Below are 18,822 nucleotides of genomic sequence, written 5' to 3'. Positions count from 1 at the left end.
CAGGAGAAATTGGACCCCAAAAGTTGTTGTCCAGTTTCTCCTGAGTACGGTGATACCCCATATGTGGGGGTAAACCACTGTTTGGGCACATGCCGGGGCTCGGAAGGGAAGTAGTGACGTTTTGGAATGCAGACTTTGATGGAATGCTCTGCGGGCGTCACGTTGCATTTGCAGAGCCCCTGATGTGCCTAAACAGTAGGAACTCCCCACAAGTGACTCCATTTTGGAAACTAGACCCCGCAAGGAACTTATCTAGATGTGTGGTGAGCACTTTGAACCCCCAAGTGCTTCACAGAAGTTTATAACGCAGAGCCGTGAAAATAATAAATGTGTTTCCTTTCCTCAAAAATATTTTTTTAGCCCAGAATTTTTTATTTTTGCAAGGGTAACAGGAGAAATTGGACCTCAAAAGTTGTTGTCCAGTTTCTCCTGAGTACGGTGATACCCCATATGTGGGGGTAAACCACTGTTTGGGCACATGCCGGGGCTCGGAAGGGAAGTAGTGACGTTTTGGAATGCAGACTTTGATGGAATGCTCTGCGGGCGTCACGTTGCATTTGCAGAGCCCCTGATGTGCCTAAACAGTAGGAACTCCCCACAAGTGACTCCATTTTGGAAACTAGATCCCGCAAGGAACTTATCTAGATGTGTGGTGAGCACTTTGAACCCCCAAGTGCTTCACAGAAGTTTATAACGCAGAGCCGTGAAAATAATAAATGTGTTTCCTTTCCTCAAAAATATTTTTTTAGCCCAGAATTTTTTATTTTTGCAAGGGTAACAGGAGAAATTGGACCTCAAAAGTTGTTGTCCAGTTTCTCCTGAGTACGCTGATACCCCATATGTGGGGGTAAACCACTGTTTGGGCACATGCCGGGGCTCGGAAGGGAAGTAGTGAGGTTTTGGAATGCAGACTTTGATGGAATGCTCTGCGGGCGTCACGTTGCATTTGCAGAGCCCCTGATGTGCCTAAACAGTAGGAACTCCCCACAAGTGACTCCATTTTGGAAACTAGACCCCGCAAGGAACTTATCTAGATGTGTGGTGAGCACTTTGAACCCCCAAGTGCTTCACAGAAGTTTACAACACAGAGCCGTGAAAATAAAAAATCATTTTTCTTTCCTCAAAAAAGATGTTTTAGCAAGCAATTTTTTATTTTCACAAGGGTAACAGGAGAAATTGGGCCCCAATGTTTGTTGCCCAGTTTGTTGTGAGTACAGTGATACCCCATATGTGGGGGTAAACCACTGTTTGGGCGCACGTCAGGGCTCGGAAGGGAAGTAGTGACATTTGAAATGCAGACTTTGATGGAATGGTCTGCGGGCGTCACGTTGCATTTGCAGAGCCCCTGATGTGCCTAAACAGTAGAAACACCCCACAAGTGACCCCATTTTGGAAACTAGACCCCCCAAGGAACTTATCTAGATGTGTGATGAGCACGTTCAACCTCCAAGTGCTTCACAGAAGTTTACAACGCAGAGCCGTGAAAATAAAAAATAATTCTTCTTTCCTCAAAAATTATGTCTTAGCAAGTAATTTTTTATTTTTGCAAGGGTAACAGGAGAAATTGGACCCCAACAGTTGTTGCCTAGTTTGTCCTGAGTACGCTGGTACCCCAAATGTGGGGGTAAACCACTGTTTGGGCACACGTCGGGGCTTGGAAGGGAGGGAGCACCATTTGACTTTTTGAATGCAAGATTGGCTGGAATCAATGGTGGCGCCATGTTGCGTTTGGAGACCCCTGATGTGCCCTAACAGTGGAAACCCCTCATTTCTAACTTCAACACTAACCCCAACACACCCCTAATCCTAATCCCAACTGTAGCCATAACCCTAATCCCAACCCTAACCCCAACACACCCCTAACCACAACCCTAACCCCAACACACCCGTAACCCTAATTCCAACCCTAGCCCTAATTCCAACCCTAACCCTAAGGGTATGTGCCCACGTAGCGGATTCGTGTGAGATTTTTCCGTACGACTTTTGAAAAATCTGCAAGTAAAAGGCACTGCGTTTTACCTGCGGATTTACAGCAGATTTCCAGTGTTTTTTTGTGCGGATTTCACCTGCGGATTCCTATTGAGGAACAGGTGTAAAACGCTGCGGAATCCGCACAAAGAATTGACATGCTGTGGAAAATACAACGCAGCGTTTCTGCATGGAATTTTCCGCACCATGGGCACAGCGGATTTGGTTTTCCATAGGTGTACACGGTACTGTAAACCTGATGGAAAACTGCTACGAATTCGCAGCGGCCAATCCGCTGCGGATCCGCGGCCGATCCGCTGCGGATCCGCGGCCGATCCGCTGCGGATCCGCGGCCGATCCGCTGCGGATCCGCGGCCGATCCGCTGCGGATCCGCGGCCGATCCGCTGCGGATCCGCGGCCGATCCGCTGCGGATCCGCGGCCGATCCGCTGCGGATCTGCTGCCAAATCCGCACATGCCATAACCCTAACCCTACCCGTAACCCTAACCCTAGTTCTAACCCTAACCCTAGTTCTAACCCTAACCACAGTGGGAAAAAAAAATATATATATTTTCTTTATTTTATTATTGTCCCTATCTATGGGGGTGATAAAGGGGGGGGTTTATTTATTATTTTTTTTATTTTGATCGCTGTGGTAGAACCTACCACAGCGATCAAAATGTACCTGTAAGGAATCTGCCGGCCGGCGGGCGTACTGAGCATGCGCCCGCCATTTTGGAAGATGGCGGCGCCCAGCGAGGAGACGGCCGGACACCGGGAGGATCGGTAAGTATGAAGGGGTGGTGGGGGGGTGGATCTGAGCACAGGGGGGGGTGATCGGAGGACGGGGGGAGCGGACAGCAGGACGGGGGAGCGGGCAGGAGCACGGGGCAGCGGAGCACAGGACGGAGGGGACCGGACCCCATAACGGAGCGGTGGGGGGGCGATCGGTGGGGTGGGGGGTGGTCACTTCAGGTTTTCCAGCCATGGCCGATGATATTGCAGCATCGGCCATGGCTGGATTGTAATATTTCACCTGTTTTTTAGGTGAAATATTACAAATCGCTCTGATTGGCAGTTTCACTTTCAACAGCCAATCAGAGCGATCGTAGCCACGGGGGGGTGAAGCCACCCCCCCTGGGCTGAAGTACCACTCCCCCTCTCCCTGCAGATCGGGTAAAATAGGAGTTAACCCCTTCACCCGATCTGCAGGGACGCGATCATTCCATGACGCCACATAGGCGTCATGGGTCGGATTGGCACGGGTTTTCATGACGCCTATGTGGCGTCATGGGTCGTGAAGGGGTTAAAATGGCCTTATTCCCGATTGCCGTTTTAAAATGACTATCAGAAATAAGCATATAGCGCCCTCTGGTGGGTGAAAATCCCAAGGGTAACAGTTACATATGACAGCTGACACCCTGCAACATCGGCCCTGACCAGTTTTCAAACCAATCGTCCCCGATTAACCCCTTAAATACAGCTGTCCATTACGACAGAAGCATCTAAGTGGTTTAAAGGGGGATTGAAAGATCCCCATTTACACTATCGGCCCCCCACGACCGTAATCACGAGTGCACCATCGCCCCACCACGATTGTAATTGCTGGTGCCAAAGGTTGCCATGCTACCCCAAGGTCAACTGATGACCTCAGGGTACGGTGTCAAATTAGATTCTGCCATAAACAGGGCCTAACACAGGCTGAGTTAGTCAAATAAAATGTGTAAAAAAAAAAAACACACAAAAAACTACACGAATCACAAAACCCATTTCACGACTAAAAACGCAGCCTTTATGTTAATAAAAAAAAGTACACTTAATTGGTATTGCCATGTCTGGAACAACCCAGTCTATAATACTGTCATGTTATTTAGGCCGGCCTCACACTCAGCGTATGTAAATACGGTCCATTTTTTACGGCCGTAATACGCAGAAAAGTCCCCAAAATAGTGGTCCGTATGTCATCCGTAGGCAGGGTGTGTCAGCGTATTTTGCGCATGGCATCCTCCGTATGTAATCCGTATGGCATCCGTACTGCGATATTTTCTCGCAGGCTTGCAAAACCGACATCTAATGGATTTATGTGCTCAAATGTTCGTTAAAACATCTATACAGTATATATATATATATATATATATATATATATATATATATATATATATATATATATGTCATTGAGACACATATATATATATATATATATTCTGTATTTATATTTAATTCAGCGCGATATATGTGAAAAGCCGGTAATTCAATTGCCGGCTTCTAATTTCTCCTTCCCAAACCCGACAGGATATGAGACATGGTTTACATACAGTAAACCATCTCATATCCCCTTTTTTTTGCATATTCCACACTACTAATGTTAGTAGTGTGTATGTGCAAAATTTGGGCGTTGTAGCTGCTAAAATAAAGGGTTAAATGGCGGAAAAAATTGGCGTGGGCTCCCGCGCAATTTTCTCCGCCAGAGTGGTAAAGCCAGTGACTGAGGGCAGATATTAATAGCCTAGAGAGGGTCCATGGTTATTGGCCCCCCCCGGCTACAAACATCTGCCCCCAGCCACCCCAGAAAAGTCACATCTGGAAGATGCGCCTATTCTGGCACTTGGCCACTCTCTTCCCACTCCCGTGTAGCGGTGGGATATGGGGTAATGAAGGGTTAATGTCACCTTGCAATTGTAAGGTGACATTAAGCAAGATTAATAATGGAGAGGCGTCAATTATGTCACCTATCCATTATTAATCCAATTGTATGAAAGGGTTAAAAAAACACACACATGATTACAAAGTATTTTAATGAAATAAACACACAGGTTGTTTTAATATTTTATTGCTCTCTCAATCCACCTGAAGACCCCTCACTCTGCAAAATAATAAACCAACAATATACATACCTTCTGATGAACTGTCACGTCCCACGAAGTAAATCCATCTGAAGGGGTTAAATCATTTTACAGGCAGGGGCTGTACTAAAGCACTCGCTCGTGCCTGTAAACCCCGGGTGCTGAAAGGAAAGCTGGGTGATCTGTACTTACATTGAGTCGCGGTGAGGCGCCCTCTGCTGGATGTCCTCATGAACTGGAGCCTTGGAAAAGTTCCCACGCTCGAGTTCATATGAGTTCATCCAGCAGAGGGCGCCTCACCGCGACTCAATGTAAGTACAGATCACCCAGCTTTCCTTTCAGCACCCGGGGTTTACAGGCACGAGCGAGTGCTTTAGCACAGCTCCTGCCTGTAAAATGATGATAGTGCAGTTCCACCCAGTGTTCTGGGTCTGTGCAATGGTGCAATGTGTTAGCTCAGTTAGTGTCTTGCTTCTGAGTTTGCCTGGCCTTTCTCTGAGTTACTCCCTCTCTGGAGGATTTTCTGTGTTATTTCCTTGGTCTTGTTGTTCTGCCCACCAGGAGGCAGTATATCCTGGTCCCAGTGTCTTTGTCCTTGTGTCTTGTTCCATTGCCTTGTCTGCACTTAGTCTTACCTCGGTCTCCTAGTCTTTGGCTTCCTTCCCTCTTGTCTTTCCTTGTATTCTCAGTCTGCTTACACTCCGCACTCTTGCAGCTCTGCCTACTCTGAACCTTTGTTACTTTACCTCTGCTCCTCACTTCTGCGTTTCTGCTCCTTTCTTCTCAGCTTATCTTCTGCTGTTGCAGTTATCCCTTGCTGCAGCTTCTCTCCACATTCCTTGTGGCTCTGCTCAGCTTTGCTGCAGAGACCTCTCCCGCATCTCCTCTCCGCTCCTTGCGGTTCTACCTGGCTCCGCTCCTTGCGGTTCTACCTGGCTCCGCTCCTTGCGGTTCTACCTGGCTCCGCTCCTTGCGGTTCTACCTGGCTCCGCGCCTTGCGGTTCCACCTGGCTCCGCTCCTTGCGGTTCTACCTGGCTCCGCTCCTTGCGGTTCTACCTGGCTCCGCTCCTTGCGGTTCTACCTGGCTCCGCTCCTTGCGGTTCTACCTGGCTCCGCTCCTTGCAGTTCTACCTGGCTCCGCTCCTTGCGGTTCTACCTGGCTCCGCTCTTTGCGGTTCTACTTCTCCTGCACTTGGCCCCGCCTCCAGCTCTTGGCTCCGCCTCCTGCCTGTTTGCACTTGGCTCCGCCTCCTGCGGTTTTTCACTTGGCTCCGCCTCCTGCACTTCTGTTCTTGCCTCTAGCTCCTGTGCTTTCGCTCTGCATCCGCTCTTGCGGTCTTTTTCTACTTATTCCTAAGTCCTCGTGTCTGAACAGGTTCTTACCCGTTCTACATACCTGCCTGCAGACCGGTCCCTACCGGTTCTTCCAGTGTGCCAGTCTTGTCCACCAGTCCTGCCAGAGAGCCAGCCGTGCCTGCCTACCTGAGAGCCAGCCGTGCCCGCCTGCCTGACAGTGTTCCTGTTGTACCTGTCTGCTTGCCTATGTGCCAGCCGTGCCCGCTTGCTTGTCTATGTTCCGTTCCCTGGTGGGATCAGCAGCCACAACCAGACTCTACCCTGGAGTGGTACCTGGTAGCTCCCTATTGCACAAGTCTGACCTCACCATCAGAGGCTCCAGCGAACACCTAGGAAGCTACTTAGTTACGCCCCTTCCTGGGAAGTTTGGTCTGTGGTCCAGTGGGGCCACTCCCCCGCACGCCCGCGCCAACCAGTCTGGGCGCGAGCATGACAGTTTGCACAGGCCATGGCCTCCGCTGTATCCCATGTCCTACCGCTCGCAGAGCATGATGAACTTTTTTCCTGCCCGTATGAGCAACGTGAAAAATTTGTTCCACCAAGGGTGGTTCAGATTGAAGAGACCTCTGACCCAATTATAGTCTCTAATGCTCTCTTCAAGCAACTTCAGGCCTATGAGGAGGAGCACTACCCAGCTGACCCACCTAGGTTCTATGGGAATCCTGAAGAATGTCAGGGGTTCCTGAAACAGTGCTTGCGCTACATCCTGCAGAATGCAGCTTGTTTTCCCTCTGACTGGGTCAAGGTGGGTTACATCATGTCCTACCTGGCCGAAGATGCTCTAATATGGATAACTCCCCTCTGGGAAGCAGGGGATCCTATTGTCATGAACCTAGGGGCCTTCCTGGTGGCCTTCCGTAGAGTCTTTGACAAGCCTCATCCTGCTACTCCTGTGAAGTTTTCCCAATCTAGATCCGAGAGGCGCTCCAGACGACCGAAACCCGTGAAGAAACCCCCACGTCAAGCCATGACCGTCTGTGACCCTCCTGTTCCTCTACCCGTTAAAGCAGCTACCTGTGTGAAGCCTAAGAAGGTTGATGAGAGTGGGCTGGCAAATCAGCAGCCTGAAATCAGCCATAAGAAGGGCATACAATGTCGCTGCTGTTGTGAGGAACACCTGGATGGCCTCTGTCCAGGGGATCTTAAGCTCCAAAACCTCGGGCCAGTTGGAGAGGCTGCCCCTGGCGAGAGTACTTCCTCTCCATCTAAGTTAATGACTGTTTCTCTGCCTTCTGGGAGCTTTGGTGTGTCTAAGCCGCCTGTCATACTGAGTCGGTGTATGGTCTCCGTTCTACAGCTCCAGAACCCGGTGTGGGTGTTGCCTGATAATGGCCGAACCCTGCTAAAGAGCAGTCTAGTCCTGTAAGGACAACTACAGCTCCAAGTTGGAGCCTTATACACGAAGAAGTTTGTCTTCCACATGCTGTCTGTTATGCCCATGAGTCATTCTGAGCCAAGGACTCTACCACCCGCTCTGGTCAAGGGTTCCAGTAAAGTGCTTCGTTTGAACTTACCCAGTCTTAAGAACTGTCTGGTTCCCATGCGTCAAAGACACTCAGCAGTGTCATCTTCAGCTGGTCTGCTAGTCGACAAGTCAAGGTGTGCTGACGTCACCGAAGATGGGGAAACGGTGACGATGTCTCCACACATCTCCAGCGACTATACCAGTAAACACTTAGTTGTCGAGTCAAGGTGTGCTAATGTCACCGAAGATAGGGAAGCGGTGACTATCTCTCCACACATCTCCAACGACTATTCCTGTAATCCGTTCCTAGGAACATCCCCGCCGCTTGGACGATTTCTTCTGGATAACGGGCACAAGATTGTTCCTATGTTTATACCTTCTGCATACTTATGGCCGGCTGGTGAAGATTCCAAAACTGAAGTTTGTTCACCTCAATTTTTCTCTGACCCGGTGGAGCTGTTCTCCACACTCATCTCTAGTGACTTTTCCTGTGTTCAGTACTCTAGAACATCTCTGCTATCTGAAAGTTTGTCTCTGGATATTGGGCAGAAGGTGTATCCTGAGAGTATTCCTTCAGCTTCCATGTGGCCGGCTGGTGAAGATAACAAATCGGTATCTTCCAAGTCCCTGCTTCTTGTCTACCCTGAGGAAATGGTCCAGTCCATTGAGAAAGCTAACCCTATTGGGTACAATGAGACTTTGCTATCCGAGATTTCTGATGAAGCTAACCCTGCAGAGCACAAAGAGACTTTGTTTTCTGAGATACCTGGTGACTCTCCTGCCGCCTTCTACCCTGAAGATGTCATGTTGGCCTGGACTATGTGTGCTCCCATCCTTCTTCTACAAGTTATTCTGGCGGGCTTGAAGAAGAGGGGCCGTAAAGGGGGGGGGTACTGTAACAACTCTGCTGGCTTCACGGCATGGCCTCGCATCTCTCACACTATCTTACCCACTGCTCCAGGTCATGATGTGGTTTCTGTTTCTTGCCAGCTCCATGTTCTGTGTCTCTGCTCTCTGCATGCTTCATAGTTCTGTGTATAGAGGGGCGGCGCCTGAACTCTCTGGTTCTTATAGGAATCAGGTGCATCTGTCCAATCTGTTCCTGACCAATTGTCAAGAGGCCTCCAGTATATAGTGCAGTTCCACCCAGTGTTCTGGGCCTGTGCAATGTGTTAGCTCAGTTAGTGTCTTGCTTCTAAGTTTGCCTGGCCTTTCTCTGAGTTACTCCCTCTCTGGAGGATTTTCTGTGTTATTTCCTTGGTCTTGTTGTTCCGCCCACCAGGAGGCACTATATCCTGGTCCCAGTGTATTTGTCCTTGTGTCTTGTTCCATTGCCTTGTCTGCACTTAGTCTTACCTCGGTCTCCTAGTCTTTGGCTTCCTTCCCTCTTGTCTTTCCTTGTATTCTCAGTCTGCTTACACTCCGCACTCTTGCAGCTCTGCCTGCTCTGAACCTTTGTTACTTTACCTCTGCTCCTCACTTCTGCGTTTCTGCTCCTTTCTTCTCAGCTTATCTTCTGCTGTTGCAGTTATCCCTTGCTGCAGCTTCTCTCCACATTCCTTGTGGCTCTGCTCAGCTTTGCTGCAGAGACCTCTCCCGCAGCTCCGCTCCGCTCCTTGCGGTTCTACCTGGCTCCGCTCCTTGCGGTTCTACCTGGCTCTGCTCCTTGCGGTTCTACCTGGCTCCGCTCCTTGCGGTTCTACCTGGCTCCGCTCCTTGCGGTTCTACCTGGCTCCGCTCCTTGCGGTTCTACCTGGCTCCGCTCCTTGCGGTTCTACCTGGCTCCGCTCCTTGCGGTTCTACCTGGCTCCGCTTTTTGCGGTTCTACTTCTCCTGCACTTGGCTCCGCCTCCAGCTCTTGGCTCCGCCTCCTGCCTGTTTGCACTTGGCTCCACCTCCAGCTCTTGGCTCCGCCTCCAGCGGTTTTGCACTTGGCTCCGCCTCCTACTCTTGGCTCCGCCTCCTGCACTTCTGTTCTTGTCTCTAGCTCCTGTGCTTTCGCTCTGCATCCGCTCTTGCGGTCTTTTTCTACTTATTCCTAAGTCCTCGTGTCTGAACAGGTTCTTACCCGTTCTACATACCTGCCTGCAGACCGGTCCCTACCGGTTCTTCCAGTGTGTCAGTCTTGTCCACCAGTCCTGCCAGAGAGCCAGCCGTGCCTGCCTACCTGAGAGCCAGCCGTGTCCGCCTGCCTGACAATGTTCCTGTTGTACCCGTCTGCCTACCTATGTGCCAGCCGTGCCCGCTTGCTTGTCTATGTTCCGTTCCCCGGTGGGATCAGCAGCCACAACCAGACTCTACCCTGGAGTGGTACCTGGTAGCTCCCTATTGCACAAGTCTGACCTCACCATCAGAGGCTCCAGCGAACACCTAGGAAGCTACTTAGTTACGCCCCTTCCTGGGAAGTTTGGTCTGTGGTCCAGTGGGGCCACTCCCCCACACGCCCGCACCAACCAGTCTGGGCGCGAGCATGACAAGTATTTTCAGAACAGCGGGGGGGCGCACAGGGGGTGGGAGGGCGGGGGACAGATAGATCTTTCTTTTAAACACTATTATTCATATCTTCTATGCAGCAAACGCTGCTGCAGGGAAGATATGAATCGCGGATTCAGCACCAGATGCTGGTACGTGTGGTACCCAGCACGGTGCGTGTGGTACCCAGTGGGCACACGGGCGGCACACGTGTGCCACACTGATGTACACCAGAAACGTAGGGGCACACGGACACGGATAATTCCGGTACCGATTGTTTCCGGTACCGGAATTATCTGGACGTGTGAGACTGGCCTTAGATGAATTTCTTGATGGGTGTAGTTTCCAAAATGGGGACACTTGTGGGGGGTTTCTGCTGTTTTGGTACCTCAGGGACTGTCCAAATGACACATGGTGTCTGCAATCTATTCCACACAAATTTACACTCCAAATACGAATGGAGCGAATTGATCATGAAGAGTTAGTCGAGATCAGCCGCAGCCCGGACTTCCTCTTCATGTTCAATTTGAACGAAGGAAGGGACAGTGACGCCAGCGCTGATTGGGCTCCGGGTGTCACCTGTCACAACACCGCATGAGAGCCCCGGGAGAACCACTGCAGACACCGCGCCAACACAGGAGGTGAGTATAGGATTTTTACTTTTATCGGGGTCAAACATTTAGATAAAAAAAGGGTTGCCTAGTACTGGACAACCCCTTTAACAAAGCTAAGCCTTTCATTGAAAAACTTGGACAGTGGAAATGCAGTGTAGATTATTATATTATACACTTAGGAAAGAAGCAAAAAGCACATTGTTCCCTCTACTGGAGTCAGTCTAGCTGTCGGCCACTAATGTGACGTTTACCCTAAGGCTGTGTTCACACTAGTGGTTTGCCTTGAGTCATGACAGACAGATTCTATCGAAACCTGACAGGTGCAGTGACAGCTAATTTACCAGCAGATAAATTGCCCGTAAGTACCGTATATATTTTCGTGTCAGTGATCAACAGGTGAATTACTGTTCATTGTTGGATCGATGTGCTTGTTTGCTCTTAATAATAATCAGAATGATCATTTGAAGTATTATCACCCACTTATAACATCCTTATGAAATAGTAGCAATTTTCACAGATACTCGTTCCAAAAAACACATATTAGTTTTCTCCCACTTGTAGATTTATTTGCTCTGTATTAGGACTGGCTCACGGGGTATTATTTTTAATACCAGCCAGTTTCCTTCTTTAAATAACACTGTAGCTGTTTTTTCCACTTTACATCTCTCTTGTTTTTCTTGCTTTAAAAGTGAATTTCTGTTCTCCTGATGGACACTTCTGTTACTGAACAAACAAATGTGTGTGCATAGTGTGTAATAACATTCATGAGAAACTGCAACTAAAGTAATGTCAAATACCAAACACTCACCCTTGTCAAGACTCCTGCACGAAAATACAGTAAATGTGATTTTTTTTGGTTTCACCTTAGTCTTTGTAAGCGTGTTATGATCAGACTGACAGGTACAGTAAGCTTTTTACTGGTTAGCTAGTTACTACTGCATAGCCCCAAGCTATAATGGCAGCTCAGTGTTTAGCTCCTTAGATTTCTTCCTGCAGAATTCCTACACGGTGCCATGTTCAGACCCCACCACACCAATATACTCTAGGATGTGACCCTTCTCTTCCCACCATACAGTGTGCCAGATTGCCAAAACTGTCTAATTTTTAGACAGTATGGATGTAGACTAGACAGTCTTATAATGTGCCAGAGTGTCAGTCATGACCGAAAGTGTTGGTACCCTTGAAATTGTTCCAGAAAATGAATTCTAATAATGAAAATTATTACAATTGCACATTTTTTTGCACATAATTTATTTCCTTTGTGTGTATTGGAACAACACAAAAAATAACAGAGAAAGAAAGGCAAATTGAACATAATTTCTCACAAAACCCCAAAAAAGAGCCGGACAAAATTGTTGCCACCTTTTAAAAAAATGTGGGTAAACAAATTTGTTTCTTGTAATTGATGCTCATTCAAAGTCACCTGTGGCAAGTAACAGATGTGTTGTTCCAATAGATGCAAAGGAATTAAAGGTGTTATGGCAAAACATGTGATTAGAATCATTTTTCTGGGAGAAATACTAATTTTTCTGGAAGAATTTCATGAGTTCCAACACTTTTGGCCATGACTGTATCATAGTGGTTTATGCTATTTCATACATTTTTGTACAATACATCTTTAGATGGACTCCTTATAAATGATCTGCCTGTGCTTCAGCTGAGATGTATCTCTTCTATGGTGGACACTCATCTCCTCCTGTCTCTCCTCATAGTTACAGCCAGAGAAGGCAGGGGAGCTTTCTCCACTCACACATCTTGCCCTGCAGGTGGTTAGAATGGGTTTTGTGTTGAGCAATGTGACGGCAGCCATTTTGAAAAACTTTGGCTTGCAATTGCGCCCTATACAAGACAAATATAAATAATTAAAAGTATTTATCAATTTGGTGAGTTTTTTTTTTCATTTATTTGATGAAGAACCCCTTAAATTGAAAAAAGATTGTTTTATAATAAAGATAGGCATCAGAAGATACAGTGGATGATGTATTCTCATTGGCATGAGCACATCCTAGAGCTTCTGTTTCTTTTTTCTGAATGCTATGGTTGATTTTTTTTTGTAAAAGTTGTTTTTTTTTCTCATGGAGGACAACCTCAGAAATTGTGCTTACCATATATGTTTCTTCACAAAGCCAATAAAAATGGAAAGAAAACCTCTATTGATTATATTGCTGAATACGTGAAAGAAAATAATGAAAACCGTGCATAATGTAAATATGGAGTGCGCAATACAGTGTGTTGTGGGGCCTACTCTTCTATATTGTTTGCCATACATCGTCCTGTATTTTCTCCCTAGTAATACGATATGGCTTCTAGGAGGAGACTATGGCACAATACACTAGACCTCATCCCATGTTGTATTCCTCTTTTTTTTATGTTTTTTTTTTTTTTTTAAGAATAAGTTCAATCTCATAGTGGCATGGCTGCTTTTAGCTTCCCCCTGGAAACACAGAGGTTAAAACTAAGGTATTTTTTAAGATCAAATCCAGATTTGCTCTCTGAAACCTAATCTTCACTTATTTCACAAAACATAACATTATTTAGCAATTTTTCTTTTTTAATTGAAAACTTGAAATCAGAGCTTAGCTGCCTAGGGGTGCCTGTGCTGTTAGAACAAAGGTCCTACAGTACTGAAGTATGGAGAGATGACAGCAGACGACAGGGCTGGGACTGAGGAATGCCACGCTGCCCATCGGAGTGAGCTGCTTCGGTGCCGAGGAAACTATTTCTCTAATTGAATTACGGTATTTTACAGGATGGGATTAAGTCCAAGTTACAGTCTGTGCTACATTCTTCTTCTGATGCCAGCAAGCTAGACATTCATAGATTTGTTCTTACGACCGTTATCATTTTGTATTCAAGGATATACAAGAGAAAATATAAATTTTTATGCAAATGATTTCATGCAAGTCCTATGGTACTTTGAAATTTCCATGGCTCCAAGGTTCTGCATGAGCAAAAACACTTGGAATGTCATCCATTGTATATCCCAACATTCATAGATCAGGCTGGAGTAACCCTAAAATGAAGAGAAGACAACACAAGCACTTGGTTATTAATCGCCCATGGCTTCGTTACTGAGAGTTTTCTGCTCTCTTGAGATTTTTCCTGACAACTTTGTGAAATGCATTCCTGTTACAGAGGCACTGATTCCAAGGAGGCAACTGAAAAAGCTCTAGATGTCTGAAAAACACTAATAAATCTTACAATTTCCACAAAGCCGGACAGAGCATGTCTCCCCTAAATTGGACAGCTGCTGAACATGCAACAATGTTGTAAACATCCTAAGGCCGGCATCACACATGCGAGAAATACGGCCGAGTGTCGCATGTTAATACCTGGCATTGCCGCCGGCACTCAGGAGCGGAGCGTGCGGCCGCATAGCAATACATGAAGCCGCACGCTCCGCTCCTGAGTGACGGCAGCAATGCCGGGTATTAACATGCGACACTCGCATGTGTGATCCCGGCCTAACAGGCAGAACAATATGCTAATTATAAGATACGTTAGCGCATGGAAGACAAAGATATTGTAGTTATTGTAATTTGCTGCCTTAAAAGCTTTGTTCTCTGCTGTACTACCCCACAGTAATGGACCATGGGTGTTACTTAATAGCAACATAGATATTAGTACGAGTTCTAATAGTGGAAACTGAACCACTGGGAGAGGACAAATGCAATTGTAGTGAGACAAAGTTCTACCCTGCTGTACGGTGTTAATTCTGATCTCACTTAAAGGGAATCTGTCAGCAGGTTTTTGCTACCTCATCTGAGAGCAGCCTGATGTAGGCAAAGAGACCCTGATTCCAACCATGTATCACTTGGATTACTGGATGCAGCAGTTATGACTCAGTCAGAGTTTTTAGATTTAGCATGAAGCAGACCTGAGAAAGCTAACCACTCCCACATCAGGCAATGTTAATCTCTTAGTGATTAATCCTTCACTGTTCGTTAACAACTAGTGATGAGCGCGTGTACTCGTTGCTCGGGTTTTCCAGAGCACGTTTGGGTGACGTCCGAATATTTATGACTGCTCAGAGATTTAGTTTTCATCGTGGCAGCTGAATGATTTACAGCTATTACCCAGCCTGAGTACATGTGGGGGTTGCCTGGTTGCTAGGGAATTCCCACATGTAATCAAGCTGTCTAGTTGCTGTAAATCATTCAGCGGCAACGATAAAAACAATCTCCGAGCAGTCATAAATACTCGGAGACCACCCGAGCGTGCTCTGGAAAACCCGAGCAACGAGTATACTCGCTCATCACTATTAACAACAGCACAAACTTTGACAAGTGACACATCCCTGAATTCTGTGTTTCAGCCCCTATCTCCTGATGTCTTCAGATTACATAGCAGACACCTGATGGCAGTTGCCCTTTGAAGGGAACCTGTCAGCAGATTTTGCCGCTATTCGATGTGGCCACTGCCTTTCAGGGCATCTTCTTGTGATGCTGCCCTCCTGCTTCTTCATCGCTCCCTGGCATTGCGCTCCTGTGCAGGCATACTTCTCTATGCTGGGAAAGATCAGAGAGGCTCAGCGCCTGCACACTGCAGTACTTTTGCAGTGCTGGGGAGTGATGAAGAAGCAGGAGAGCGGCGTTGCAAGAAGATGGGAGGCGCTGGACCCGGACCATGCGATACCCATCGGACCGCCCCCCGGGTGAGTATAATATAACTTATTTTTCTTCACTTGCAGGTAGGACCGGAGGCTTATCTGCATTATATAATGCTGTAGATAAGCCCTGAAAGGCAGTGGCCGCATCTTATAGCGGCAAAATCTGCTGACAGGTTCCCTTTAAAGGGAACCTGTCAGCAGGATTGTGCACAGTAACCTACACACAGTGTCAGGTTGGCGCTGTTATACTGAATAAAATGATACCTTGATTGATGAAATCCGTCTTGTGGTTGTTTAATCTTTATTTTCAGATTTTAGTTAATGATATGCTCATGCTGTGGGGCTGCTAGTGGGTGGTCTTCATGTGATGCTCTGACTAGGTATTCATAATGCAGACTGCTGACAGGTCACTGATCCCTCACTTACCTGCCCCTAGTTTACATAATGAATACCATCACGTACTGCAAAAAAAAAAAACCTGCAGGCAGGTGCCAGCCGTGTCACTTGCTCTGCAGCATAATCGCATGTTTCATGTGCCAATAATACGTGTTCTTCATGTTATTCAGCTGGAAAAAGAAATTAATTTGAAAATTTGAAAGCCATGATAATAGTGATCATTCCACACTCCCACCAATCAATCACTGATCCTCTGAGTAGGTGATAACTTATAGGATCTTTTCTGCTCCAGAACCATTGCTGTCCTGCTCAGTGACAGTCTTTGTTTGCTAAGCAGCAGTGATGACATGTCATCGACCGCTGTCTATCGCTGGCCTCAGTAATGGACTAAAAACTAAAAATTGAAAGTCTGAACCGAGCCTTATAAATATCAGGATTTACAGGTATATTAAACAAAGTGTTTGTGGTGGTCACTGTGGTCAGTGAAGGCAGCAATTCTTGATTTTGCATTTTAATTTTGCCATTGAATGTCTGTAGGTTTGAAAAAATAGGGCGAGAGAATATACAGTTTTCTTTCTTTTTGCAGTTTGTAACCATGGAAACGCATCAGTCTGCATAGCAGCCATGACCCCCATCAAAGAGGCGTTTTGTTTAATGAATATTTTTAATTTTAAATGCACTGAAACAATGAAAACCCAAAACAGAGAATAAAGTACGTCGTTAGTTGCAGGTCAGCTTCACTACCTGGAATAGTTAATGGGAATTTAGTCTGATTGATCACTGCCGGGAATAGCGTCTATGTAACCTATGGAATAAAATCCTTCTGAGCCTCAGTTATTTACCAGACATTTCTTACCATGGAATAAACAAAGTACCGGTAGTTATTTTCTCCCTTCCCTTAACTACATTTTCAGTGTTTAGACAGCAAAACATAACTCATGCTTCTCAATTGTACCATTATTAAATGCATATTAGTAAATTGCAGCAGCATTATCACATACTTGTCTGCGTGTGCTTGACTAAAATGAAATTACAGGTTTTCCTGGCGTAATAAAACCGTTGTGCCTAGACAAGGCTGCTGCTTAGGAAACCATGCTCCAGCACAATAAAGCCTGTAGGAAAGCTTTTCTTTGACATGTAAATGTGGAGGGTCTCTGGCCAGGCTGTATAGGATTAGTGCAGAGGGGGCCGCAGATGTCCTTTCCTTGTATCCCTCACATTGGATGTACGTATGGACAGAAAACATACATGTAAGTACAGCAACTGTTTACTTCTAGATTTCTTCCCCAATAGTTCCCCAGGTAGACTAGTCGACTATAATGGGAATTTTTATATCCAGTGCGAAGGTTAGATTTGCAGGTCATCTGCATTGTCCAGACAAGGGATTACCCAGCACAGGAACAACAAGGAAACGGTTACCATGTCTAATGTATTACATCTGGGTTAGGTTAGCTTTGATTTGGATTAATTAGTAATTTGATGATGGATTACCCTAAGTGGAGGTTTCTTTAGGGATCCTGTTGTACAGTGAGGTCCATACTGCCAGCCATTGGACTTTTCAGCTTATTACTTTACAGGACACATTCCATGAATATTTGCATTGAGTGTTTGAAGTTCACATTCCGGGAACACTAATATTGAGAACCTCCTGAAACACCTTATTGAGCATGGCTAACTATTATTTATGAACTGTAGATACAGGCATAGACTAACTCTGCCATAGAGACAGCTATGTGGGTGTAAATATTCTGAGCCTTATTGTATTCCCTTTGTTGAAAAGCCTCCTGTGTAAAGAATAATAACACTGGTTCAGTTGCGGGTGAGGGGCTGATGGGGGCACTCTGAACATTTCCTGTCCTACTTGTGTATTTGTATGAGGTCAGTATATGATGACTGAGATGTGTCCTTTGTTCGTGTGAAACAAAACTCAATAATGCATTTTGACAGTTAATTAATGCTTAACTCTTTCACCTCGGTATTTATTTATTGTGCTTTACCACTAATTGGAAGCTGTCTTTTCTAATCATTTAAAGCATGTTATGATGTGCTGTACTGGCTAAAATCTCTCTCGGGCATAGATTGAGCATTGCTTGTATTGCAGCAGATCTACCAGGATTCTGGAGAGAATAATCGTTCATATAATCAATTATTAAAGGAGTTATTCATACTGGGCACCTAGGTGCGGTTCTGTCTCCGCGATGTTGGCGTTGCTGTTAAAGGTGACGTCCCATTTTTGTGCCACATTACCGCTGCCGCTCATCAGAGTGGACTTGTCTCTGACAAAGTAAAGGCTGCACCAGTCATCAGCTAAATCAAGGTTAAAAGTGACCTTAGAACTAAGAAAAAGAAAAAAAAATGATGCTGCGGAATAATTTCACAACTTATTTATTTTGCTTTGCTTAAATAGCGCCATCATATTCCACAGCCATTTACAGACATGATCGCTGTCCCCATTGGGGCTCACAATCCAAATTCCCTATCAGCATGACTTTGGAGTGTGGGAGGAAACCGGATCAATTTTTGCTGCATTTTTGGTGGTCTGTACAAAATGTGAATGTGGCATTACTGTGATTGTTTTAGGAGTTTGCTTTACTTCATTTTTCTTTTCAATCCCATCTTTTGCCTTGTGTGAATGAAGATGTGATAATCACGTGACTGTGGCAGAAGCATTTCTTATGCCGTAGGTTTCCAACACATGTGCCATGTTCTCTTCTATATATACTTCCGGCATGATAAAGTTTGGTCGTACTTAACACATCACCCACGTTCTGCTTTCATTCTTTATGGCCATGTGCTATGACTAAGAAACCCTCGAGGCGGACCACACTGTCAGCCATTCTGCGCTTTTACTAGTAACCATGACAGCAAAAAGCAAGTTCACTGCTAAGGCGGATTAGGTTTCAAAATACCATTAGATAACAAAAGGTGCAATACTATATTCACGATTATCCTGCAGCAAATTATTTCTCACCAACAGCAGTTGTGCTGTCATCCGGCATTGTTAAGAAAATGCAACAATGGTGATCAATACCATCTCCGCATACATTGTATTCCTTTATGTACCTACTGTCACTGGATTCATCTTCAATGGACAGAT

At 46.1% G+C, this 18,822-nt stretch overlaps 1 protein-coding gene across 4 annotated transcripts in view; it reads left to right on the top strand.

Annotated features, from left to right (window-relative positions):
- The window catches only part of ANKRD6 (ankyrin repeat domain 6), a 331,467-nt gene that overhangs the window by 58,911 nt on the left and 253,734 nt on the right, over positions 1-18,822 (top strand). Inside the window, exon 1 of one of the 4 annotated variants that reach the window (XM_077289731.1) lies at positions 16,825-16,975. The exons of the other annotated variants lie outside the window; for them this stretch is intronic. The gene's annotated coding sequence lies outside the window, so the exon portion shown is untranslated. Of the gene's footprint in view, positions 1-16,824; positions 16,976-18,822 lie in introns of those variants that run through there. 4 annotated transcript variants of the gene reach the window in all.

The sequence above is a fragment of the Ranitomeya variabilis genome, chromosome 2 (assembly GCF_051348905.1).
Source record: "Ranitomeya variabilis isolate aRanVar5 chromosome 2, aRanVar5.hap1, whole genome shotgun sequence".
In the NCBI taxonomy this organism is placed as follows: Eukaryota; Metazoa; Chordata; class Amphibia; order Anura; family Dendrobatidae; genus Ranitomeya; species Ranitomeya variabilis.
This window is presented reverse-complemented; position numbering and strand designations above follow the sequence as displayed.